Source organism: Dasypus novemcinctus, chromosome 12 (genome assembly GCF_030445035.2).
Source record: "Dasypus novemcinctus isolate mDasNov1 chromosome 12, mDasNov1.1.hap2, whole genome shotgun sequence".
Classification (NCBI taxonomy): domain Eukaryota; kingdom Metazoa; phylum Chordata; class Mammalia; order Cingulata; family Dasypodidae; genus Dasypus; species Dasypus novemcinctus.
This window is the reverse complement of record NC_080684.1, coordinates 33,692,391-33,718,543: the sequence shown is the minus strand read 5'-3', so window position 1 is coordinate 33,718,543 and position 26,153 is coordinate 33,692,391. Positions and strand designations below refer to the sequence as shown.

The 26,153-nt window shown below is 49.9% G+C and overlaps 1 long non-coding RNA gene and 1 pseudogene across 1 annotated transcript in view; one reads left to right on the top strand and one right to left on the bottom strand.

The window, feature by feature from the left end:
• Nucleotides 1-738: 738 nt before the first annotated feature.
• Nucleotides 739-21,715, bottom strand: LOC101429488 (keratin, type II cytoskeletal 73-like; annotated as a pseudogene).
• A 1,696-nt stretch (nucleotides 21,716-23,411) lies between these two features.
• LOC111764753 (uncharacterized) overlaps nucleotides 23,412-26,153 on the top strand; it is a 31,515-nt gene continuing 28,773 nt past the window's right edge. The window contains exon 1 of the long non-coding RNA XR_002797286.1: nucleotides 23,412-23,542. This is a non-coding gene — a long non-coding RNA (uncharacterized lncRNA). The remainder of the gene's footprint in view (nucleotides 23,543-26,153) is intronic.

The window sequence follows — 26,153 nt, the reverse complement described above, 5'->3', positions numbered from 1 at the left end:
AAGCACTCACATGTAAGAGCACAAATCCCCTCGTTTATAGGACCAGACTTAAGGGGCACTAATGGTTATATAGTTTGCTGTGATCATACAAGATATGGCCTATTACCAGGTATTTGACCTGGACCGGTGTTTCTCAACCATGAAATCCAGGCAGGAGTCAATTCTTGCAGGTCTACCAGTCGGCCTGAAATGTCGTGTACCCACAGAGTTCATGCCAAGGTATGGAAGAGGCAGCAGGAGGTTTGGGTTACCCTTGAGAAACCTTCTTCTGAGATGGGGTATATGGGTCAGAAAGGGGTCAAGCCTTCATCTTTGGCAGAGTTTCAGGAAGAAGAGGCTAGGTTAAGAGGTCTCTTTGTATGGAGACAGAAGGATGGGCAACATTACTTCAGCCCTAGAATCCTGATTCTACATTAGTAAAGACTAAGGCAGAGAGATGGAAGAGAACAAGGAGGTATTAGGACAAAGAGATTCAAGAAAAAGATGATGAATGTGCCAGAGAAATTTCCTGGAGAAGGGAGGCCAGAGGAAAACGGGACAGCTGGAAAATAAGCTGTCTTTCATTTTGTCTCATGGTTTTCTTTGTGGATGAGCTTAGAGCTGATGTCTTCCCCAGGAGTCCTTGAATTCACTTGCACTCCCAAGCCTGGTCCTGGCCTCCCCACAAGGGCCACAGTTCCCGGTACCAGTGACACAGTTCCCAGGCCACAAGCGGTAGCCTCTGCCAACAGAACTGGGTCAGTAGCAATAGGTGCTGGCACCACTGAACCCAGAGCTGGTCCCTGTGCCCATGGTCCCAGCTGTGGAGCTGCTGGTGACCGCTGTGGAGGAAGGAGGGAGGAATGATCAGAGTGTGTCCCAGCACGGGGTTGACCTCAAGTCCCTTTCCCACCTTCCAGCTACCTGCAGCAGACACCTCATGTCAACCATGGACTTGGGTGTGGTGACACATCCTCAATTTCTGAACAACCCAAGTGCTAGGGAGAACATCGAAGATCCCACAGGACCCCCCAATTTCTCATTCTTTGAAAAGCAGGAGTAGCAGGGGTGATATATACTTCCCCCAAAGAGCAGATGATGTCCACGCATCAGCTAAGCCAAGTTCTTGCATTGAACTTTAGACTACATTCTAATTTTTTTTTCAAAGACTTTCCTGATTGCTGGATTGAGGAACATATTTGCCAGTCTTTCTCTCCAAAGGAGACCAGGCTGGACCCTGAGGGGCCGGCATTTACAACTAAATACATTTGCTAGCCCACACCATGGATGCCGTCTACTCCGTGCATATCTACGTCTAATGGTCTCCACTCTCAGTGAGGAGGTACAATTCTTTGTGCTTATGGGTTCCTTTCATGCAGGAAAGCCTGGCCTGGGGATGGTGGAGGAGGGAGTGGGAATAAGAGTTTCATTCCAGCATGGGTGAGATCTCTGGGCAAGGGGCTAATGTGAATAAGAACACGAGGGGAAGCTGACTCGCTGAGGAGAAGCTGCTCTGAAGGGGAGGCAGCAGGTCTAAGCAAGGGAGGTGTGTATATGACAGCCAGGTTGTCCCACCAGGGTTCTGGTGGTAGGCAGCCACTCACTTGGTGTTTGCTGAAGGAGTCAAAATAGTCCCTCAGAGCACTGACTCCTCACAAACGCTCATGGAGTTGCTGCACTCTCCAGACATCCTGTACAGAGAGAAAAGCCCAGGTGACTCTCCACTACACAGCATCCCAGAGGTACCCTCACCACAGCCAGACCACTTACCCACAACTCATCAGCCAGTCCAGCTCAGCCTCATGAGCTCCCCACAGCCAGCCGAAGGGCAATAACTGCAGCTGCGCATCTCTAAGCTCCCACCCCGTCTCCCCTCCCCTCACAGATCCTCCTTCCCGCTTTGGAGCCGTGAAGGAGCCACGGCTGCCCGCCGCCCGCCGTCACCACCCCCAGGGTGCCTCCTGCCGGGTTTCTCCTGCGCGGCTGCCGCCTGAGTGAAGACGTGTGGAAATACCAGGATCAGGAGTTAGCACTAATGCACTAAATATAGTATTTTAACTTTGTAACTTCATAACTTCTTCTTTCTGGGCCTCAGTTATACAACGGTGCTAGGTCAGAACAGGGTTTCACAAATGCCAGTGCCTTATGCACCATCTTCCCAGTTGCTGCTATGACCATGCCTGACCCATGCTATTAGAGATTTAGTCATTTTTAATGACTCTGCCTTGAAATGAACAAAAATCCATTTATTTTAAAAAGGAAATGTTATATATCTGGGGTAAATACAAAAGAAGCATCCCTGCCCCCCCCCCCAAAAAAAAAGTAGCTCTAAAAATAAATATAATGAAAACAATTTTTTTAAACTTAACTTGATATCATTGTCTGCCCAGACACTCCAAACCTAAAGTAGATCTACCTCTCTTTATTAAAAGGGGAGATTTGCAAGTGTTAGAGAGGTGTTAAAGACACAGCAGCACCAATCCACACCCCTTGACTGGATCTGAAATGTTGAAGAACTGATAAGGAAATTACTGTCTTATTAGCCAATTGGCTGTGTAAGGCATGTTTGAGCTTGACCTAAAGAGTATCTCCAAGCTTCCAGGTGGCCTTTCCCCTCCACTCTGGGAAACTCTGAATCAGAGGATTCCCAAGATGTTTCCAGCTCTAAGGTCCTAAGACCCCTCCTGCCCTCACCGGCACTCCTCGCCCTCCAGGAGCTTGCGGTAGGTGGCGATCTCCACGTCCAGGGCCAGCTTTGGGCTCATCAGCTCCCGGTACTCGTGCAGCATCCCGGCCAGCTCGTCCTTGGCCTGCTGCACGGTGGCCTCCAGCCCATCCAGCTTGGCCTGGGTATCTTTCAGGGCACAGCCATCCTGCTGCTTGGCATTGGCAGTGCCTGCCTCGAGGTTGGAGCGCTGCAGGCCAGGAGGCAGTATTTCCCCGAGTCCTAAGGGACCTCGGGCCTCCCTTCACCCACCTCCACCTCTCACAGAGGATCCTCCTCCATCCTGCCCCACTTCCTACTTCCATCATGGTGACAGAGAGCTGTCAACCTGGACTGGGCGCTTGTTATTCTGAGCCCCGTGGATTTATGAAAAGACCTTCCCAATTGTTCCAGGCTTCTGCTGGGGGATTGGCGTGGGGGATGACAGCAGGGGCTGCATCTGAGGGACAGGTTCTGAGATGGAGGACCAAGAGTAGGAGAGGGGCAGCGGGGAGTGCGATGGGCAGTCAGCCCTCCCCTGGGAGCAATTCAGGGGCCCCCCAAACCCTCTCCACCTGCTTCTTCACACTCTAGATTTCCAAGTGCAGCTTTTGCATGAGTCAAGTGAGCTCTGAGATCTCATTCTTGGTGTGTTTGAGGTCATCTCCATGCTGGCCAGCCATCAGCTGCAGCTCTCGGAACTAGGGGGAGAGGGAACATTGACTTAGGTCCTGGCTGAACCAAGCCTGGCCCAAGGAATGTGTCCGTGCCAGGGGAGTGGGACGGAGGCGGGGAGCTTCCCAGCTTCACCAACCTGTTGACAGTCTCCCCTTCACCCATCTGTTTGCCTTCAGCACAGCTGATCTCACTGATGGTTTCATTTGGCCATCAGTGAAACGCAAACTTCCCTGAGCCCTCCACACTGCAGCCTTGTAACACACCACTCCAATAGTGACATTCCCCTGCCTATAGCTCTTCAAGGCTCATCATGGCCTCCAAGGTCAAATTCAAACTCCTGAGCCAGGCAGGTGCTTTGAAGTCCTGTACCCACCAACCTGTCTAGGCTCATTTCCCACCTCCTGTGCCCCTCTCCTACATGGCTCTCCAGCTGTGCCATACAGTCCCATGGTTCCCTAAATGTCCCATATGCCCTAATGTCTCTGACTCTTGGTTTGAGCTTCTCCCTCCACCTGGAAAACCCTCCCCCACCCGTCCTCCCTATTTGCCTAGCTAGCCCCAACTCATCCAGAGCAGAGTCTCTTCCTCCAGGAGACCCTCCCATATCCCTCAACTGGGAGCAAGTCTGTTCCCACAGCCTTTGGGCACAGGGGTCTTCTCCATCAGACTCAGAATGACTGCATGGCAGGGACCTTTCCTTTAGTTCTGAATCCCCAGTACCTAGCACAGTTCATGGCTGGTACTCAAAAAAGATCTAATAGATTAAAGAACAAATGAATAAAACAGGGAGCTGGTGAAGCCGCCCATCCGGGTTTTCTGTGACTTCCCTCCATAGCTCCACTGGACCCTGGGCTGCTGACAGTCTTACTGGGCTGGGAGGGAAGGAGGGCTTAGCAAGGAGGGACATCTTGGGGGTGTAGGGGGTGGATTAAGCTATACCCCAATACCACTAGCCGTGAATTTTGGGTCATCTACTAGTTTGGGATTATTCCTGCCTGTGACATCATCCTTTGAAGAGTCAACAGAGAGGACTTCAATTCTACCCCAGAATTTGGCCTAAGGGAAACACAAAACACATGCAACATTCAGAATTCTGGTGGCTGTGCACTGCACTGCCTCTGCCCCTGCTGTTCAGTCCCATTCTGGTCCCTGATGGCCCTCACTTCAGGATCCCTCCTAAGGGTCCTGCCTCCTCTGGAAGGCAGGGGCTTCTCTACACCCTCCTTGTGTTTTATCTTTGGTGCTAACCTTGGGACAGTAAATCCTGGGCAGGACAGGTAGCCTTCCCTGCCTCTTTGCAAGGCTGTGTGAGCAGGACAGCCCTCTAGCACTCGGGGAATGGAGATGCTAATTTGTTCTCTGGTTAGCCTCCAGAGATGCTAATTGTGAGCATCCTCCTGCAATTCAGTTCTCAGCTCTCACAATGCCCTGTCATAACTGCTCCTTAACCAGAGCCATCTCCCAGTTTTCTGTCTCAACACTGGAATTTTCAATCATTCACCTAAATTCACATCCAACTCCATCACTTACCAGTTGAATGCCCTTGACAAATTATTTAAACTCCCTGAGCCTCAGCTTCTTCATCTTTTAATTGGGAATAATAATACTAATAATCCCTCATATTAGAGTGCTAGGACTTTACTCATGAAAGTCTGCTCAATGACTCTTTATCCCCAACTGGAGAAGTAGAGGTGTGGATAACCCCATATGGTAAATGGTCCAAAAATCATGCATGTGTAGACCTACCTAATTCTTCCAGAAGGGAGGTTTTAAGGGGAATAACCTAGAGTTAAGCCTGGCCACTGACAACCCTAAATGGTTAGTCCCCATGGCCATCCTTGACCAGTCTTAGTATGGACAGATTTGGCAAATGGGGTCTTGAGTTTGAACCTTTATTAAGAAGCTCTTGTCTGCATTATTTCCTTGTCCTTGAAAGCCTCCTTCCCCCCATCCACCCCTGCAGCCAAATCTCTCTGTCCCTAGAGTAGCAAGGAACAGAACCAGGGACCAGATAATGTCTCTCAAGAGTATGGACTTCCTTGAAAGAGATCCTGATTAAGAGCAAAGAACAATAAGGAAGTTGCCATCTTGATCTGAGAAACGGAATTATCTGCAGAATCATTTACCCACCCGCCACCCATTAGAAGAGTTAAGATCTAAGTGACAGAGGCAGCAGACTTGGCCCAGTGGTTAGGGCATCCGCCTACCACATGGGGGATCCGTGGTTCAAACCCTGGGCCTCCTTGACCTGTGTGGAACTGGCCCATGCACAGTGCTGATGCGCTCAAGGAATGCCATGCCATGCAGGGGTGCCCCCGTGTAGGGGTGTCCCCTGCATAGGGGTGTCCCCCGCGTAGGGGAGCCCCACATGCAAGGAGTGCGCCCCATAAGGAGAGCCGCCCAGTGCGAAAGAAAGTGCAGCCTGCCCAGGAATGGTGCCGCACACACGGAGAGCTGACACAACAAGAAGACGCAACAAAAAGAAACACAGATTCCCGTGCCACTGACAACAGAAGCGGACAAAGAAGACGCAGCAAATAGACACAGAGAACAGACAACCAGGTTCGGGGGGGAAGGGAGAGAAATAAATAAATTTAAAAAAAAAAAAGAAGAAGAACATGGATGCTTAAAAATGCACCAATAGATGAAAAATAGTACTTTATTAAAAAAAAAAAAAAGATCTAAGTGACGGCAAACTCCAGCTTTATTCCTGGAGTTGTACTTGATAATAGGTATTTCCAGATCCCAGATTACACTGTTCAGTTTCCTAACTCATTAGAATTAAGAAGGAAGTTGAGATGCTAACTATCTAGGTTCTCTCCCTCCCAGACTCAATTCAAAGCTCTCTGCCTCCAGGAAGTTGTCTCTGACCTGCCTTACCTGGTCCTAGTTCCCGCCCCTCTCTTCCCAGCTTTCTCTGACTCTGTTTGCTTCATGTTCATTGCATTCAGCAGCTGCCATTCATCTAAATAAGTCTTAAGGTCAGATCTACACCCTCATTTAAGACTTCCTTCAGGGCCGGGACAATGCTGTGCTCACAACAAGCCTGGGAGCCATGGGGGGCCATGCACTGAAAATACAATAAGTGCTGAAGCAGGGGCCCCTGCACATGTGACTCTGAAGAGGGCACAGCTTCACCTTGCCCTGATACAGTGCTCCAACCTCAGCCTTGCTCTTCAGGATGACATCCTCATAATAGGTGCAGACCTCAGTGATGATGCTACCCAGGTCCAGATTTTGGTTGTTTTCCATAGACAGGATGACAGACGTGTCACTGATGTGGGACTGGAGCTGAGCGATCTCCTGCATGGGAGGAACAAGGGAGCATGAATTGCCTTCTGTGAGCAGAGGAAGGTTCCAAGGTGACGGCTCCCAAAGCTATTAAGAATGGGGCTCAGCACCCTGGAGGTTTCAGTACCACATCTAAGAAATGCTGAATGGGTTTGAAGTAGCCCAAGAAGAAAATAGCCCACCTGCCTGTCACCTGAAATAGGACAGGAGTGGAGAAGGTAGAGGGGAAACGATCTGCCTATCACATAAGGGACACTGAAGACACAAGAGCCCACAAACAATTGGCCAACAGGCTGAGGCTTGAAGCCAGATGGACATGAAGGAGATAGAAAGGGTCTGCAGATTGCCACCTCCATCCCTGGGATTCCTGCCCAAGGCCCCAGAAAACATCCCAAGCAGCAGACTAAAGACAATAGGAACAGGAATATGCTTGGCTGAAGGTCAGTGGGACCCCCTTAAGGACGCATGGCTTCCAGGACTGACGGCACACATCATTTGGGTACCCAGAGAGATTTATTCAAGCCTTTGATTGACACAGCTTCCAGCATCCAAATACTGGCAATTCCCTGGGCTCTTACAGTTATTGATGAGTAAGTAACCATTCATTCCCATGTCTCTCCTTGCAGAAGACCCAACTGGGGAGGGGTGGCAGCGATGGAGGGGTGGGGGGAGGATCCTTACCCCCTCATACAGGCACTTGAAGAACTTGATTTCTCCATCCAGAGCATCCACCTTGGCCTGCAGCTCCACTTTGTTCATGTAAGCAGTATCCACACCCTAAGGAAAACCCGAGACCCCTGACACAACTTTATTCAAGCCCAGCCAGGCCTCTCCCACCAACCAGTCCCCAATCCTGTGGCTAGGTGCCCTAGGAAATGGAGTCAAGACCAGGCAGGAACCTGGTCCACCCAGGACTCACTAGGAGACCTTGGGCAAGTTCCTCATGTCTCCAGACTTTTCTGGCTCCATCCAAAAATGGAACCCTTTCACTGCCTTCTATTTCTCAAAGACTGTGGGAACCTCATCCCCCATACCATCATTCAGCCATCAGAGTGAGCTAAGGACAGCCGTGGCAATTTGCCAGGGACAGCAGAGGTGGCAGGTAAACCTGCAGCCCCTCCCAAACCAGGTCCTGTTCCCCAAGCCCAAATGGACATGACCTGAGGATTCATCACCCATGTCTAAGCCCCTTCCCATTTACACAAACAATAGGAGCTGACAAGGTGGTTCATGCTAGGTAAACATTCAGGTGCTCCAAGATGTCCCTGAAGCATTCCCTCCGTCTTCTCCTTTCAGCATCTCAGCTCCAAGTTTCCGCCCCCCACCCCTCACCTTCCACTCCCCACAAGACTCCCTGCACAGCCCCCATCTCCTCACCTTCTTAAGCACCATAAATTTATTCTCAGCAGTTGTGTGCATGTTTGCTTCCTCCTCATACCTGCAGAAAGACGGCAGAGTGAGTAGGTGTATATGTGCCTGTGTGTTCTTGTTGGGAAATGTGAAAGAAGAAGCTATGTGTCTTCTAGCAAGTATCACCCTACAGCTTCGCAAGTCTACCCCACTGCCTAGGCTTATTTGGCCAGAGCTGTGAATGGGGTTTGACATAAGCCCCTCCCAGACCTGGTGACCAGATGGTTTGGGGTCTGGATTTCCTCTGGTGCCTCAGGAGTGAGTAGGTTCTTCCTCCTCAGTATCCAAATCTCAGGAACACACAGGCTGCCCCTTTCAGCCATGATCTTTGTGTTGCCTCAGCTGCCCACAACTCTGCCCATCCCTAGGCATGAGTCCTGGAGGAGCCAGAGCTGTCCCTCCAGGATAGGAAAAAGCCATGGCCTGAATGGCCAGGACCTAAGGGAAATGAGAAGGGAAGCCCAACAGCCAGTGAAACAACAAATGGAACCAAAGAGTACACTGAGCCAGCTGAGAAACCAGGAAGCCATGGGGGATGGACACATGGGCTCTCTTGAGTGGGGAACTGGAAGGAACCTGCTGGGGAGAGGTTTGCCTGGCAGGACAGCACTGCCCCTGCCTGAGAAGCTGGCTCTCCATTGATCAGGCCTCCCAGAGAAGGCATTCATCTTTCCCTTAGACCTCAGTCCCCCTGAGGCCAAAAGCAGACACTGGGACAACCCAGCCCTGGAGGCAGGTCTTCCCTGGGGCAGTCTACCAGCTCACCTCTTCTTGTAGTCCTCTACCACATCCCGCAAGGTCCTCAGCTCTGAGTCCAGCCACACCCTGTCCCCAGACAATGTCTCCAGCTGCTTCTGCAGGGTGCTGATGTAGCCTTCAAAGGTGGGCTCCTCCATCATCTGGCTATCCACCCACCTACTCATTCATTCATTCTTCCATTCATCCATTCTCTTAAACTTCTGTTGAGGGCTGACTGTCTCAGGTACTGCACTAACATCTGGTGTCATAAATTAGTGAGAGAAACCTAGCTCGCAACTCCATAGAGGCAGGCAGGCACTTGAATTTCGTTAGACCTTGATATGGTAGAAAGTATGTGTCCCAAAATCTCACCATTCTCAAATCACAAATATATCAGTATATAATTTTTTTTCATAAAAATGCAATTATTTCACTAGTCAGAGCACTTGAGAAACCAGTTTGCCAACCCCTCTTTCCTATTTCTACACAGAGGTTATGGTGTGCCCCTAATACTGTTGTCTAAGCAATGCCAAATTCAACCACCCCATTCAACCACAAAACAGCTATTTTTTGGTTAAGAATAATTATTTTCTTAGACCCCCTCAATGTCATGACCAGCGATGGCACTTGGCACTTGGCAATCTTTTCAATTTCTTCACTAAAAGCAAATGTTTTCTCTATGTGCCTTCTTCGTAAGGCACAATGAATGGAGGCCAACCAATTTGTGCTGTGATGAGGAAGCTGAGTCTGACCTCAGAATCACTGCCTAACCAGCTCCTTCTGGCACTCTGGGGTCAGCACAGACACAATTCAGACCGTGTCTCAGCAAAACTTCAAACAATGGCTCCCTAAGTGTCCGCAGTGTGGCATGAGCGTGCTAATGAGAAGCCAGCCCTCACCCCGCGCCCCTCTCCCACGCCCTGAGCTTCCTCCTTGTGAACCTGCCACAGAGGCAGCCGTGGGATGCCTTCTCTGGTCATTTGCCCCAATTCAGCCACTCCTCTTAGTCCAGCCTCCCACCTGGCCACCTAAACAGAAGCTCTCTCATCCCACCATCAGTTCTAGTTTAGGGTCTCCAGCCACGTCCTGGGGGTGTGCCTACCTGCCCCAAAGGCCAGAACACTCCCCAAGGGCAAGTCCCCTTTCTGTTCTCCCTCTGGGCGCTCTCTACCCTCTGCCCAGAAGCACGGGGTAGGGACCCGCAGGAAGTCATGGAGAAAGCAAAAAAACTCTTAGGTGCCCCTTGAAGCCATTCCACAAGATCCCTAGCACCTGTCTTCAAAAGCCACTAAGTGGGGAAAGGAAGTAGCTCAAGCGTTTGGGCTCCCATCTACCATATGGGAGGTCCAGGGTTCATTTTCTGGGACCTCCTGGTGAAGGCAAGCTGGCCTGGGTGATGAGCTGGCTCATGCGGAGTGCTGGCCCACACAGCAATCTGACCCACATGGAGAGCTGGCCCGTGCAGGAAGTTGGTGCAGCAAAAAAGAGACACAGAGGAGAGACAACAAGGGACACAATAAACCAGGAAGCTAAGGTGGCTCAAGCGACTGAGTGCCTCTCTCCTACATCAGAGGTCCCAGGATTGGTTCCCGGTGCCTGGTAAAGAGAAGACGAGAAGACAAGCAGACACAGAAGAACACACAGCAAAAGGACACAGAGAGCAGATAGCAAATGCAAAACAATGGGGGCGGGGGCAAGGGCATAAATAAAATAAATCTTTAAATATATATCTATATATATATATATATTTCAAAATAAAATAAAAGAAGACCAGCACAGAGAGCAGATAGCAAATGCAAATAGGCGGGGGGAGAAATAAATAAATCTTTAAAAAAAGAAAAATCTATGAGTACCACTTCACACATACACACAAGTCCCCTAAGTGGGCTTTTTAATTGTGGGCCCTTACCTGTCACATCCAGCCACTGCCCCTGGGGCAACACTCATCTAAATTTCACCCAATCCCAGGTCAGCCCCACCTGCCACAGGGGGCCTCCTGCCACAGTGTTGTCCAGGCCTCTAGGGCAGGCATTTCTGACTGTTTCCGCGCAAAGGAGGTGGGAAATCACATCCAGCACATCATGCTGTAGAAGAATATTTACTACTTCTGCTTCTAGGAAGCTGGAATAGGCACCAGCTGTGTCATTCTCTTGCTCACCTTTTTAAGAGTCATTCGATCCTTCTCAGCAGCCTCAAGTTTGTTGATTTCATCCTCATACTAGTTGGAACCTAGAGAGCACTGCAGTTAGATTAGCTCTAGTTCGGTTTTTTGGCGTTGTGGTTTTCTTTTTAACTTTTGCTTTTTATGCTGGATGTCTCCGAAATACCTCATTCTCTGGGAATATATAACAGTCTTCAAATGTCTAAGTTGAAATGATGATATTCCAAATGAAGAGGTTTTCTATAAATTAACGCTCAAACTTGTAAAATATATATATATTTATATATATAGGATCTCTAGAACAATTAGGAGATGAGCGGCTTCAGCTGTGGGGCAGGAGGGGCGCTCTAACAGCTCACAAACGTTTAGCACCCTTAGTGTTTACTCTGTCATCCACTCTTTCTTTAAAATCCTCAACAAGATCCTGCTTGTTGTTCATCTCTGGCTCTTGGCATGTTTTTTCTTCAGTGAGCCTACCCACATGTCTTTTCTGTTGGCTGATGCTCACCTGGAAGATGGCTCCAGATCGGTGGTAGAGGTGCTGACACTCAGCTGCAGCAGCAGCTCCCATTTAGTCTGCAGCACCTGCTTCGCCTGTTCCAGGGACCGCACCTGCCTTGGCCAGAAGGAGAACATATGAGCTCCGCAGAACACCCTTCACCCCAGCAAGTCACATGCCCCGGAGTCTGCTCAGGTCTGGCTGCAGGACTTAGGAGATGTCTACGAGGCTTCATCCTCGCTAGCCAATCTCCCTTCCTTCCCTCTTGGAAACTCTACTAATGCTACATCTGGCCTTGTCCATGCAGAGAATTCTCTTTCCTGCTTCACTGCCCACTGTTTTGTTTGCAACCACTCCCGAGACTCCAAGCCATTTCCCTCCCCCATTCTATTATTTGAATTCTCAGCAAAGGTCCCTGAAATTCCGGGGAAAATCAAAAGAAGGCATTTGCTGGCACTGTCCCAGGAATGCTGCATGTGGAGAACTGAAGGGCAGGGCTCCTCCTTAGCCTGGTTTTTAAGAGTCTTGTAAATTCCTTAGGCTAGCCTGCCATAAAAGAGGAGAAAATCCAGTAACTCTCCAAAGTGACACCAATAAAGACTTTATGGGTCACAAAATCAAGAATGTATCTCTTGAAGGCAGGAATTTCATTCAACCCCAACCAGATATTTCAGGTTCAGCTTCCCAGAATTTAATAGAGCAATAAGTTCTACAGAAGGAAAGATGCTTTCAGAAGAGGATGTCTTGCCAATCCCTTCCAAAATCAACGGTCACACAACACGAACAAGTTAGTCCATGGCTTGCCTATATAAGAGTTTGTATGATTTTCAGATTTTTTATAATTATTATTTATTTGGACTGAAACAATAAAACCAAAGGGACAAATCATTGCTGACCGCAGACTATTATGAGAAACGTAGTCCGTACTGCCAATGTCTTTCCCATTGGAAATTGCATAGAACCCCGGTTGTTATGGCTCCACCGATGGCTCCTGAATGAAACGAATCTGTGTCATTTTCTTTTCAATCCACACCAGAAGTAAAGCATCCTGAGCATCAGAAGGAGTGAGCTTCTCCCAACTCAGCTTGTCGATGAAGGAGGCAAATTTTTGTTGCGTTTTGATCTGCCCCTGCTCCTGAGACCTCACGTTCTGGATCTCTGGGTCATCTTTCACACAAGAGGTTGCAATAGGCTCTAGTTGATAGAAATTTCATGGATACATTCACCAAGGACTCATCCAGACCAAAATACCACAACCCTCAAAACCTCCAAAGCCACCACCACCTCCAAAGCATCTCCACCAAAACTGCTTCTCCAAAAACATCACCTCCAAAGCTGCTGCCTCCTCCAAAACCATCTTCTCTGCCACCAACCCACCATTGGACCCAAAGCTTCCATCACTTCCAACAACACTCCTGAAGATGCTCTTGGACCCTCCAAGGTCAACAAGATGCCGGCTGCCAAAGCTACTTCCACTGAAGCCCCCTCCACCGACATCAAGGGGGCTTAAGCAGGAGAAACTGCGGCCCAATCTCCAGCTACCACCGGAGACCACAGCCCAGCCACTGTTGAAGCCCCAGAATTCTCCTCCACCTCCTCCTCCTCTTCCTCAGGATTTGCACAAGATCTGACAAGTTTTGATGACTTGCTCAGTGAAGAAAGTCTAAGGTTCCTGGCAAGAGCTAAGGCTGGATATGCAATTCTCCTGTTGGGAAACTGTCAGGGTCCCATTATATACCTGCCAACGAGGTGCTGGTGTGCATGGGTGTGGGTGCACTTATGCATGGGTTTAGTCTGCCTGGAAGCTACTCCTGGTGAGTGACTATCAAGCTAATAGCCACTAAGTATCTACTAATCAGCTCCATCCCCGAATTTGCTTGATTGCAAACTCTTCCTGTTTATCTGGGCATCTGCCATGCAGTTTAATTGCTGTTATATCATCACTAGAAGAGATCAGGATTTGGTTTTCTTTGTCTGAAAAGGGCTTCTGCAGAATGTTGCTCCCGGTTCTGGACTGACCCCAGTTCAGCTAACGAAAGAGTTGACAGGTTTAGAGACAGTGGATACCCTCAATACTAAGATTTCTCCTTGCTTTCCCCCCTTGCATCAGAAAAAGTTCAACAAGTACAGGGCAGACATTGAAGAGCAGCACAATGTGATGTGGGAAAATTGCAACTTCTTACAGAAATAAGTTGGCATAGGATGCTGCGAAAGAGTTGTCATTTTCCAAATATCTTGGCTCTTTCCTTCCCATGTCTTACCAGGAATGTACAAAAGCCACACACTGATTGGAGCAGGGTTTTCTTTCCTATAGCAAAGTTTTCATAACCATCAACTCTGTTGTTGTAATTTCTACATGAAAACCCAGAAGATGAGGGGGTTTATGAAAAGTCCCTCTGTTCCATAGCTATGTGAATCTGTGCATCCAACAAAAGGTTACAACCAACGGCTTTACATAAATACAAGATCGAGCCATATACAGGCATTCAGTAACCATGTACTTCCCAGTGATTCTGCTGCTCAATCAGGAAGTCAGGCTCCTCTTGATGACGAGAAATGGATGAATATCAGAAGCCCCATCAGATCTGGCCTGATCACCCTATGCAGAGAGCATCACGCCTCAACTCAGACACAGTCCTTCCTTTGTCCACCTGACGCAATATGTGGAACAGGCCCTGTGGAATACAAGTTCTCAATTTAAAGCCAAAAGTTCTGAGTTTGAGGCCAAATTTTGCCATTTCCTGGCTGTGTGATCTTGAATTAAACTCCAAGGCTGTTTTCTTATCTATAAAATGGGAAATTCACATGAGTGTTTTGAAAACCATGAAGAGTAATGCAAATGTTAGGTTTCATTATTGTCTGGGGCAAGGCAAAGATATCTTCTTTTTCTTTCTCCCTTGACATCTTATTCCCTCTCCTGCTGGCTATGAGCATTTACTTCATACAGACCCTGTTAGTTAGAGACCAGATTTTCTAAGATCCTAGTACAGAGTTAGCATGAAATGGTGTAAAAAGCAAAAGCTCTGAGGGGAGCGTATGTAGCTCAGTGGTTGAGTGCCTGCTTCCCATGTACAAGTCCTGGGTTCATTTTCCGGGACCTCCTTAAAAAAAAAAAGTTTAAGTCAAAGTTTCACTGTATTTTAGTTAAAGGACCATAAGTAATTTATAATCCTCTTTGAGCCTCAGTTTCTTTATCTGTAAAAAGTGAATAATAATAAGATGGCTATTTGAAAAAAAGAATAAGATAATATATATAACATGCTAAACACAATTACTAGTTCATAGCAGAAACTCAATAAATGTTATTTACCTTCCTGTATCACCACCACCCCCCTCAGGTTTCCAATCCTATGCAGGTAGGAATGGGGATGAAGCAAAGGGAGCTTCAAGAATTTGATTTGCAGGGAAACGGACTTGGCCCAGTGGTTAGGGCGTCCGTCTACCACACGGGAGGTCCACGGTTCAAACCCCGGGCCTCCTTGACCCGTGTGGAGCTGGCCCATGCGCAGTGCTGATGCTCGCAGGGAGTGCCCTGCCACACAGAGGTGTCCCCCGCGAAGGGGAGCCCCACGCGCAAGGAGTGCACCTGGAATGCACCTCGTAAGGAGAGCCTCCCAGCGGTGCAGCCTGCCCAGGAATGGCACCGCCCACACTTCCCGTGCCGCTGATGACAACAGAAGCGGAGAAAGAAACAAGACGCAGCAAAAAGACACAGAAAACAGACAACCGGGTGAGGGGAATTAAATAAATAAAAATAAATCTTTAAAAAAAAAAAAAAGAATTTGATTTGCAATAAGCGGATGCTGAGAAAATCATATCCATGTGTCTCGTGGATTTTTTTTCAAATCTGTCTTATATAATTAAATACAAGCAACTAAATCATAAAAGTAAACGCTATGGAAAGAGTCTCAGTCCAAAGCCAAGTGTGTCATTGTCTGTGGACATCTGAACAACACCCTAATTGTCCATTGCTGTTTTCTGATTGTCCCTTTGGGGACGGGGTGGGCGAGGCTAGGACATGTGCTTATCAAACATCCCCCAGCTCCCAGGCTTGTGCTGGGCGCGCAATGGCAATGACGTGAGTAACTGCTCTGTAATTTTGCATTCACATGCTCTTCCTACCCATTCTCTCTGCTGGGTACCTTCTCTTTCTAGACCTGATCACCGATTTTCTTTGTAATTTTTTTAATTACATAAGTTGTAGGATTACAGAAAAATCATGCAAAAGTACAGTGTGCCCATATAACACCCCCCCCCCATTGTTAACACCTTGCATTAGTGTAGTACTTTCTTACAATTGATGAAAGAATAGTAAAGTTGCACTATTAACTATACTCCGTAGTTTATATTAGGGTATATTTTCCCCTGTGCACAACCCTATTTTAACACATTAATGTGGTATTTCTTATAATTCATGAAAGAACATTTTTATACTTGTAGTCTTACCTATAGTCCTTTGTTCACAATAGGTTTCACTGTGTGGTACAGTCCTCTGTTTTATCTTTTAATTTTTATACTAGTAACATATATATGACCTAAAATTTATTCCTTTTAACTAAATTCACATATGTAGTACAGTGCTGCTAAATACATTCACAATATTGTGCCACCATCACCACCGACCATTTCTAAAACTGTACAATCAACCTAAATAGAAATTCTGTGCAAATTCAACATAAACTCCCCATTCCCTGCCCCCAACCCAGCCCCTGGTGTCCTATATTCTAGATTCTAACTCTGAGTATGCTCGTTCTAATTATTTCATATCACTGAGATCATGCAATATTGTCCGTTGGTGCCAGCTTATTTCACTCAGGGTAATGTCCTCAAGGTTCACCTATGCTGTCGCATGTATCAGAACTTCATCTCTTTTACAGCTGAACCATAATCAATTGTATGTATATACCACATTTTGTTCATTCGTTCATTGGTTGATGGACCCTTGGATTGCTTCCATCTTTGGGCAACTGTGAACAATGCCGCTGTGAACATTGGTGTGTAAATATCTGTTTGAGTCCTTGCTTTCAGTTCTTCTGGGTATATACCTAGTAAGAGGATTGCCAAATTACATGGTAATTCTATACTTAGCTTTCTGAGGAACTACCAAAATGTCTTCCACCGCGATTGCACCTTTTTACATTCCCACTAGCATTGAATGAGTGTTCCTATTTCTTCACATTCTCTCCAACACTTGTAATTTTCTACTTTTTTTTTTTAATAGTAGCCATTTTAGTGGGTATGAACTGGTATCTCATTGTAGTTTTGATTTCCATTTCCCTAATAGCTTATGGCGTTGAGCACTTTTCATGTCCTTTTCAGCCATTTTATATCTTCTTTGGAGAAATGTCTGTTCAGGTCTTTTGCCCAGTTTTCAATTGGGTTGTTTGTCTTTATTGTAGAGCTGTAGTATTTCCTTATATATTCTGGATATTAAACCCTTATCAGATATATGGTTTCTAATATTTCTCCCAAAAAAAAGAGTCTGTGAAAAAAAAAAATATATATATATACATATTTTTTCTCCCATTAAGTAGGTTGTCTTTTTACTTCCATGATAAAGTTGTTTGGTGCACAAAAGTTTTTAATTTTGATAAAGTTCCATTTGTCTATTTTTTTTTCATTGCTTGTGCTTTGAATATAAAGCCTGAGACCCCACTGCCTAACACAAGACGCTGAAGATGCTTCCCTACACTTCCTTCTAGGAGTTTTATAGTTCTGGCTCTTATATTTAGGTCTTTGCTCCATTTTGGGTTAATTTTTGTATATGGTCTGAGATAGAGTCGTCTTTCATTCTTTTGCCTGTGGATATTCAGTTCTTCCAGCACCTTGGTTGAAGAGGCTGTGCTTTCCCAATTGAGTAGACTTGGCAGCCTTGTCAAAAATCAATTCGCTGTCGATGTGAGGGCCTATTTCTTAACTCTCATTTCGATTCCATTGGTCTATATAGCTATTCTTGTGCCACTACCAGGCTGTTTCATTGGGGTTGTTGTTGTTGTTGTTGTTTTAGGAGGTACCAGAGATTGAACCCAGGACCTCATACTTGGGAAGCAGGTCCTCAACCACTCGAGCTACATCCACTCCTGTATACAATTTTTAAGATGGTATTTTTTGTGTAATTGTTTCGCCTCCAGGAGAAAGTTTCCTTTCCTCTGCTCCTTCTCCCAGAATGCTTATCGGTTTTGTTTGTTTGTGTGCAGAATTTTCTCCCCAGCTCCTGTGATTTGTTTAAAATATCTCCCTCACTCAGGGTCTCCCTTTTCCTTACACTTTCAGTTCTGGGACTCATCCTGTCTTATAGCAGTTCCATTTAACAGCCGCCCCCCTTTTTTTTCTGTGGGGTTTTTCTGCCTCCAGTTTCTTCTGCTTTAGGGTATCCCACCCCAGGGACCCAAATTGGGTCAATCCAGAAAGGTGGGTCAATCCAGAAAAGTCTTTTGTGTTTAGGTGGTCCAGACAACAGAAACTGGACTGAGTACACACAGCTCTTGCCACCAGCTCTGCTGTGGCCTCTCTCTCCCTTTCTTTCCCCCTGTGGCTCTCCTCAGTGGCTTGTGGTCTGCCCTGGGTCTCTGCAGACTTTGGTTTCTGTGCCTGGATTAGCAACAAAGCTCTTAGAGACACCGTCAGATCTTTGGATGATGCAATATCTACTTTTAGAAAAACTGGCCAGTAGCTTGATTCTGGTTGACCTGCTTGCTACAAAGATACTTATCAAGCAAAAATATACTTATATATATATAACTCCAATATCTCTGAACAGATTTTTTTTTATCCAAACTCTTCTTTAAATACCTTTCAAGTTTTAAAAGGAAGTGAAATTGCTCCTTGTGTAGTTTGTTTAGGCTTAATAGAGCTAGTACAGTCATTCACTTGGGATGTGTTCGATTTACGACACAAATTATATTTTTATGAGCTAGCAACACACTTCAGAGTCCATTGGGCATTCAAAGCAGTCTATTTGTCTCTGTTTAGTAGTGCTTTTATAAGGGGAGCTGTGCAATAACCTGAAAAGAGCATGTTTACGAGTAAAGGTGGAGTCCCTCTGCCAGAAATAACTGTGTGATTTGACACATCGCCTCCCTGGCCGGGCTTCCCTTTGCTCACCTGTGTTTGGAAGCCAACAAGAGTGGAAAGAACATCAGACAAGGAGTCAGAAGAACTGCATTCCCTTTGCAGCCCTCAACCAACCAACTCCAGAACCTGAAGGCATCCCTTGGCCTTCTTGAGCCTCGGCTTTCTCATCTGTAAAACGCAGGCCCTTGACCAGGGATCCCTAAGGGTCCCTCCAGTTCAGACATCAGTTTGTGCTTCCAGAAGACCTTAATAGCTGAAGCCCTGGAAGCTGAAACAAACCTTCCAAGAACTTGGGAAAAAAAGATGCAGATCCTTCTTTCATTTATTTTCTCACTGAGGGACACGAGAGGAAATGGCAGCGGCAAAGCAGGCAGAGTGAAGCCAGAGAGGAAGGAGAAGGACAACTGGGTAGCACTAGCTGTAGGGCAGGAACTGAGACATGCTCTCAGGATTGGGCAAGTCGGGACCAAGAGGTCTGATTTAGTTCTGGCTCTTGTATTTAGGTCTTTGTTCCATCCACATCTTGATACCCCAACTTGTAACCTGGTTGAGTGTTAAAGGTTTTGTTTCTCAAAGTTGATCAATAAATACATGCCTTTCTGAAATATTTTCCCACCCCCCAAAAGCTCAACAAAGCAGTTAAAATCCAGGCCTGTTGCTTCTCTTTTTATTCTTTCTCTTTCCCTGGACAGCAGGGCTCACAAGCAGGCCTGAGGGCAGGCAGAGGTTCTTACTTCCTGTGATGGGGCTCCAGGCAGAGAAGTTTGGAGTCTCTAAGAGTGTAAAATCTCCAGAATCTCTCGCTTGGAGAGAAATACCTTTGCTGTTTCCGGCCTTTGGCTAAAGGCCTGCTTTGTCTGAGTGATTACAGCTGTGTATCTTCCACACAGAGTAAAACCCAAAGATGGAAATTTCATTGATTTTCTCAAGGAAGATCCTTGGGGTTTGGCAGGAGATGGGTCTGTGTGGATTACCACCTTCCCCTCTAGCTCTCCCAGTCAGTATTTCAGCTGGCACCTAAACACTAGGGTGCACTAGCTGAGAACTTCCTGGGACACCTCCTTTCAGGGTAGGATCCAGACAGCCACACCCCCTGGTCAGGGCCTGTCATCTAGAGACCCACTAAGGTATCCATGAGTTGGTGGGCTGGCCTTGCTTTGGAAGCCCCTAGAAAGCCAAGATGATGTCTGCACTTCCTTTTGTTGAAGGTTTAACTCTGTGCCATTCACTATTAGGCAGAAATGATGCTTCTCAGGTAAGAAAGAGAGAGAAGAGAGATGATGCCGTAGTCCAGCTCAGGGGTTGCTGCCGGGAGGCCGGGGCCTGCTGGGCCGGCAGCAGGCGGCTCAAGGTTTGGCGGGGACGCACGGTGAGAAAGAAGGCACCGCGGAGACGAGGTCTACGCGCAGGTCTGCTTTATTAAGGAAGTACACTTGGTTTTATAGTGCTGGGTAGGGGAGGGGTTGGAGCTAGGGCGGGCTAGCTACGGGGTGATAGTGGATAGGTGGGTAAGGGCGGGTGGCTATGAGGTAAGCAGTGACTAAGGATGGAGGTAGATTCTATGTTGGCAATGTGGGCGGGACTGGCGGGAAGAACAGCAACAGCTGGAGGGGGAAGATAACAATGGCTGGGAGGAGGGGTGAAGGGAGGCAGCAGCATAAGCTGCTGCTGAGAAGGGCTATAGTACAAGGAGGTTACTAAGAACTGGCAGGCCGGGGAATTAAGGTGGGGAACAATTGTTCCCTTTTTGTTTTTATTGGGGGGGGGGGGTGGAAAGAAGAAAAGGGTGGCTTTGGCCGTACACCGAGGTCAAGGGAGCCCTCGCAGTAGGATAGGCGTGACCAGTGAGGGGGGGGCGGGTGGTGCAGCCCAAAATCCCCTCTACACAGAGGGCGGTACACCCATGCCTGTGGGTCAGGCGGACGGCACTGGCGCCTAGCGCACGCCCGTCTTTACCATCCCTAACGACAGACTCCTGACTGGGTGGTAGGCGGGGTAATGGGAGCAAGGGGGTAGTTGGGGAGAGGGCCGGGAAGCAAGGAGGGCGACGACTGGGGCGTAGGCTGGTGTAGACAGGTGAGGCAGCGCTGGTGGCGGCGCGCACGGCAGACGGGGTGGGCGGAGAATATCAGGACGGGCGCAGGCGGGCCTGGAAGCGCTTTGGGTGGTCTCTGAAAAACAAAGGAGGAGAGCTGGGGGGGGGAGAGAAGTTTATAGGGGGGTGGTGGTTCAGACTGCGCGGGTGCGGCATGCACGACGCGGAGGGGTTTCGCTGGTGGCGAGGCGTTGGTAGTGAACTTGCACGAAGGAGCTGAAGACTGCGTTTGCTTGATCTTTGGCGAGACGGACTATCCTTCGGATAGCCCAAGGCCCCACTGTAAGGGCCAGGATGAGGTTTTTGAGGGATTGGTGGGCACGTTTGACGAGCCCTTGTCCTTGTGGGTTGTATGGAATGCCGAAGTGATGGGTGATATTGTAAAGCTTAAGGAAGCTGGCAAAGGCGGTGCTCCGATAGGCGGGGCCATTATCAGTCTTAAGGTCCCACGGAACACCCATGAAAAGGATGGCTTCCCTAAGCGCTTGGATGGAGTACTTGGCCGACTCCCCAGGGAGGGCAGTGGCATAACAAAGATGTGAAAAGGTGTCTACTGCAACGTGGAGGTACTTCCATCGGCCAAACTGTGGGACATGAGTAACGTCGAGTTGCCATCTAGAGTTGGGGCGCAGCCCGCAGGGATTAACTCCTGGGGGCTGAAGTGGGCCTAGGGGCAACTTTTTGATGATGAAGAAGATAGGGGTGTTGTACGGGCTAGTGGAGGGCTCAACATGACCAGCACGGAGCTGCTCGTCTACAAGGCCTTGAAGAACAGCAAGCTTTGAGACAGTTAGAGGCCATTGCTCCACCCAAATGGGTTCCTCTGTGTCCCATTGCAGAGGAACGGGTGCGGGAGGTTGAACACGAGCAATGGCTTAACTATTGGGGGGACGGTGACGACTGGGACGTGGAAAGGAAGGCCCCTGTTTGGTGGAGAATGTCGCGGCCCCACAGGATTTGAGAAACTTCTTTGAGGACGAGTGGACGGAAGAAACCTTGCTGCCCTTCGGTGTCTTGCCAAGAGACGTCTCTGGCTGCCTGCTTGGACGCGGACTGGCCGGTGGCCCCGGATGACGAGAGGCCCATCGACGAGTGGGATGCCTTCAGCCTGGCTTAGAGGTATGCAGGAGATTTCTGCACCGGTGTCAAGAAGTCCGGTCATCCATTTTCCATTTACACAGACAGTGAGGAGAGGCTTTTCTGCGGGCGTGATGGGGACGGACCATTGGATGTTCACGGGCGTGGCTGGTAGCGGGTTGACGCGCTGACGTTGGAAGGGGCCTCTTGGTGGCGGGGCTGAGGCTTGCCCCGCTGCCCGTTTAAAGGCTGGCGCGGAACACGGCAATCTCGGGCCCAATGGTATCCCTTCCCACAGCGCAGGCATGGGGTAGACGGTAGGCGAGGAGCGCGGGCTGTGACTGGCGGGCCTGGAGGTTCGGGTGCGGGGCGAATGGCAGGACGGTTGGGGCACTCTCTGGCATAGTGACCGTGCTCTCCGCAACAGAAGCATTGGTTGGAGGCTTGAACTGCGGCAATAACGGCAGCGGCCATAGCAGAGGCCTGGCTGGAGACGCCCGAGCAGGCAAGCACCCAGTCATGGAGGGGTTTGTCACGCAAGGGGCGGATAATTGCCTTGCATGCTGGATTAGCCCCCTCTTGCAAGATATCCTTAACGAAAGAAGCTTGCGCCTGAGTTCCGACCACCTTTCTCTCTGCGGCGGCTTGAACACGGGCAACAAAGTAGTTGAAGGGCTCTTCGGGCTTCTGGTAGAGCTTTACTAGGGGCTCTGGGGAAGCGGCAGCGCAGGAGCGGAAAGCCTTGAAGGCGCAGTCGCGGAGCTGGAGAAAGAAGCCGGGCGGGAGTCTGGCATAAGCTTGAGGCTGGCCGAAACGGCCAAGGCCGAGGAAGGCATTGGCAGGGAACGTAAGGCCGACGCGCGCGTTGTCTGCAAGCTGGGTTTCGCAGAGCACTCCGAAGTGGGCACGCCAGTCGATGAACTGGCCAGGCGTGAGGACTGCGTGGGCGAGGGAGATCCAGTCATAGGGAATGCAGCAGGGGACGGCCATGCGCTCAAGAAGGTCTTGCGCATGGGGGCTGGCTAGACCATCCTCTTTGATGGCAGTTCGGAGATTTTGCAGGTCTTTAGGTGAAAAGGGGATCCAAACTTTTGGATTAGCAGCGTTGCAGACGGGATTTAGTGGGTACAAATCTGCTAACGGTGTGGGTGGCGCACGGAGAAAGGCTGAGTCATAATCGGGTTGGGGGGGGTATAGTCACCGTTATCGTCATCACTATCGCCGTGGGCAGGAGGTGCAGAGGGTGCGTGGTAGGCCGGCGGTGGCGGGAGTTTGGAACGAGAGGAAGTTGGTGGGTTGAGCACAGATGGCGGTGGGTTGCAAAACGGGTTCCGGGAGGGGGCGGAGAAGGGCGGAGTGGCGGGTTGGTTTCCCTTTCCAGTTGGAGTTGGCCAGGAAGGTGGAGCAGCTGCGTTACTCCTGGGCGCTGGCCAAGATGGCGGGGTGACTGCGTCACTTCCGGGCGCCGGCCAAGATGGCGGGGCGGCTGCGTCACTTCCGGGCGCCGGCCAAGATGGCGCCAGAGGCGCTTCCGGTTTAGCGGAAGATGGCGGCCGGAAGGCATCCGGGGCGGGACCGGATGGTGACGGGGCAGGAAGAGGCGGATAAAGGCAGGAGGAGGGCGCAGACGAGGAAGAAGGAGGAAGTGCGCCATGTTGGCATTGTTGGCAGGGCGTGGCGGATGGGGAAGAAGGCGGAAGTTCGCCATCTTGGTTGGAGTCCGGGTCAGAGGCTGCGGGGGGATTCAGTTGGAGTGCAGCCTCAAGCTGGGCAGACAGGGAGCGGGCATCATCATCTCCATCGGAGTCGCCGCCGGAGGGGCGGCTGGGCTCGCAGGTGAGAGCAGAGGCAGGGGAGGGCACGCCCTGGAGGCAAGCGCGAATGGCGACGAGGGTTGGGATGAGACCGGGGGGAAACTGCTTGCGCTCAAGTTCCATTGCGGACGTTACCCGCTGAATCAAACGTTCATAGGTGGTAGGGCTCCAGAGAGCGCAAGTGGCGAGCCAAGGATTGAAGGGGAGGAGGAGGTCCCAGTACCGCTGGAGTTGACGGAGAGAGACTGAGACCTGGTGGGTTTCTAAAAGGGCCGCTAACATGTGGACTTGAGGGACCTGTTGGGATGAGAGCGAGGCCCCCATCTTTGAGCAACAGGGAGGGGAATGGAGACGCCGGAGAGTCCCTACCTTGAGCGGCAGCGTGGGGGGACGGCGAGATGAGCCCCACGCTGAGGGAACGGCGAGATGGGCTACAGTCACGTTGGGCGCCAATTGCCATAGTCCAGCTCAGGGGTTGCTGCCGGCCCAACAGGCCCCGGCCTCCCGGCAGCAACCCCTGAGCTGGACTACGGCAAGATGATAATGACAGAATTTTATATTGGGGATATTGTGCAGATTGTCTAAGCAAATCCATGAAACCATGTCATTGCTGACATTTTCCTTTGCCCTGTTCTCTGCAGACACTAGCCAAGCACAAGTACTTTCACCCACAGAAAGCAAAAGGGAGTATCATGTTTGGCCGAGCAGATCTCCTTTGGGACCCCTTCCAAAGTGGGCAGCACCTTGAGTTATTGACCCTTGGAGGGGACAGGAGCGGTTTGGCCACCTGTTTGGCCACCTTCATATGGCTCTAAATAGCTCCCTTCTGCACAGCACTTTGTCCTTTACCAGGTGTATATTTGTTTGCTTGTTTTTACATTCCTGGTCTCATTTAATCTAATGATCCCATGAGATAAGAATTACAGATGGGAAACTGAGGCCCAGGTGCATCAAGGGATTTACTGTAATTGTACAGGTGATGAGTTGCAAGGCCAGGGCCTGCACCGAGGATACAAGTTGGTTCTGTTCATCCCAGGGATTCCCAGGGTCTCTTCAGAGACACCAGATGGCTGATGATTTGGAATGGCCACCCTCCTCTGTTCACCCCCTCCCCCACATTTGCCTCTTTCTCCTCCCCCATCTCTCCCCTGCTCAAAATTCCTGTTTGCTGGAGAGCTGTTGCTGGGGGCGACTGTCCCTGTGTTCACTCACATTGTCACACCTGTGCCTTCCTTCCTCTTATTTATGACACAGTTCTCTCAAGTGGGATCACAAACTCCCACAGCTGGCTCGTCAACTGGGTCCGTGGAGCACTCCACTGGAGGGCCGGGCTTTTGGGAGGTCTTGTAAAATTGGACGTTTACCTAGACATGTGCGGTTTTGCTGAGGAAAGGAAGGAAAGCTTGTTTCAGATCCTCAGAGGGGCCTGTGACCCAGATATATTCAAACACCACTGTCCTGACTGTGTCCCCGCATTTCTCCCCACCTGCCATTAGCCGTGGCTACCGGATCTAGCTTTGGCGCACGACATTGCCCAATGTGCCGACTGGTTTGCCTCTCTCAGTCCACTGCTTCCTGGGCACGTGTGGAGAGGCCTCCGCCATGTCCGGAGGCTCTGGCATTCTGCTCATGGCCCAGAGGGTGGAGAGGGTGGGCGGGCCAGCGCTGAGGGGAAGGAGGGTTGTGTGGGTCCAGAGGGATGATGGGGAAGGGGCGGGAGAAGGATGTACGGAAGACAGGGAGTGAGGAAGAGGGGAGGTGTCCCCTCTGCCCGTGTCCCAGGGAGGCCATATTGTCACCAGCTAGAAAGACGGGCATCCTTCTCCTCCAGCCCAGGTGAGAATTCAGCTCACGGCCCCTTGGTGTGCCTCTGCGGGAGACAACAGGGAATGACCGAGGGCCTTGGTCCAAGGGACCCGCTCTCTTTGGGGCATGGGCACCTACACAAAAGCAAGGCTTGGAACTGTCTCCTGGTGCACCTTGAACAAGAAGAGTTAGCAGGAGAGGCACTCGCCAGCCCTGCCCCGGCCCTGGATCTCAGCATGGGGTACAGCAGGAAGTGAGGGCTCAATCCAGGGCGCTGGTCAGGGAGTTGCCCCCTGTATTGTACAGAAGCCCCCAAAGCCTCCGTGGGGAGGGGGTCTCGGTTGCTGCAGGAAGGCTGGGAGATGGAGAGCTGGGTGTCTTGGGACTGTGCAGGGGAAGACCCCGATGTGGAGTCACCCCCACCCCTACCTGCTGGCTGGGGGAGGAGCTGGTGAGGAAGCAGGACTAGCGGGCAGTGAAAGAGGGCCCCGGTGGTCTGCACGGTCGCTTAGCAGCCCCCACATCCTTGAGGACTGGGCTCTTCCCCCCTGTACTTGCACCTCCACTTCCCTTGGCAGCCGGCAGCCGGGAGATTGAGCTCAGCTGGGACCCCAGGGTTTCTCTGCATCTTCCTAATCCTAATTTCCTACACTCCCAGTCCCTCACCCAGATCCTCTGCACTATTGCCTGGCATCCTGTCCCTTCTTGGGGACATCAGGTTGGGGGACGTCATACCAGAGCAGGCTGTCTCCTCGGGTTATCTTTTTCGCTGTGCTTGGAAAAGCAGACTTTGCCTGTGCCCTAGACAGTCAAGCAGTGGGATGTCT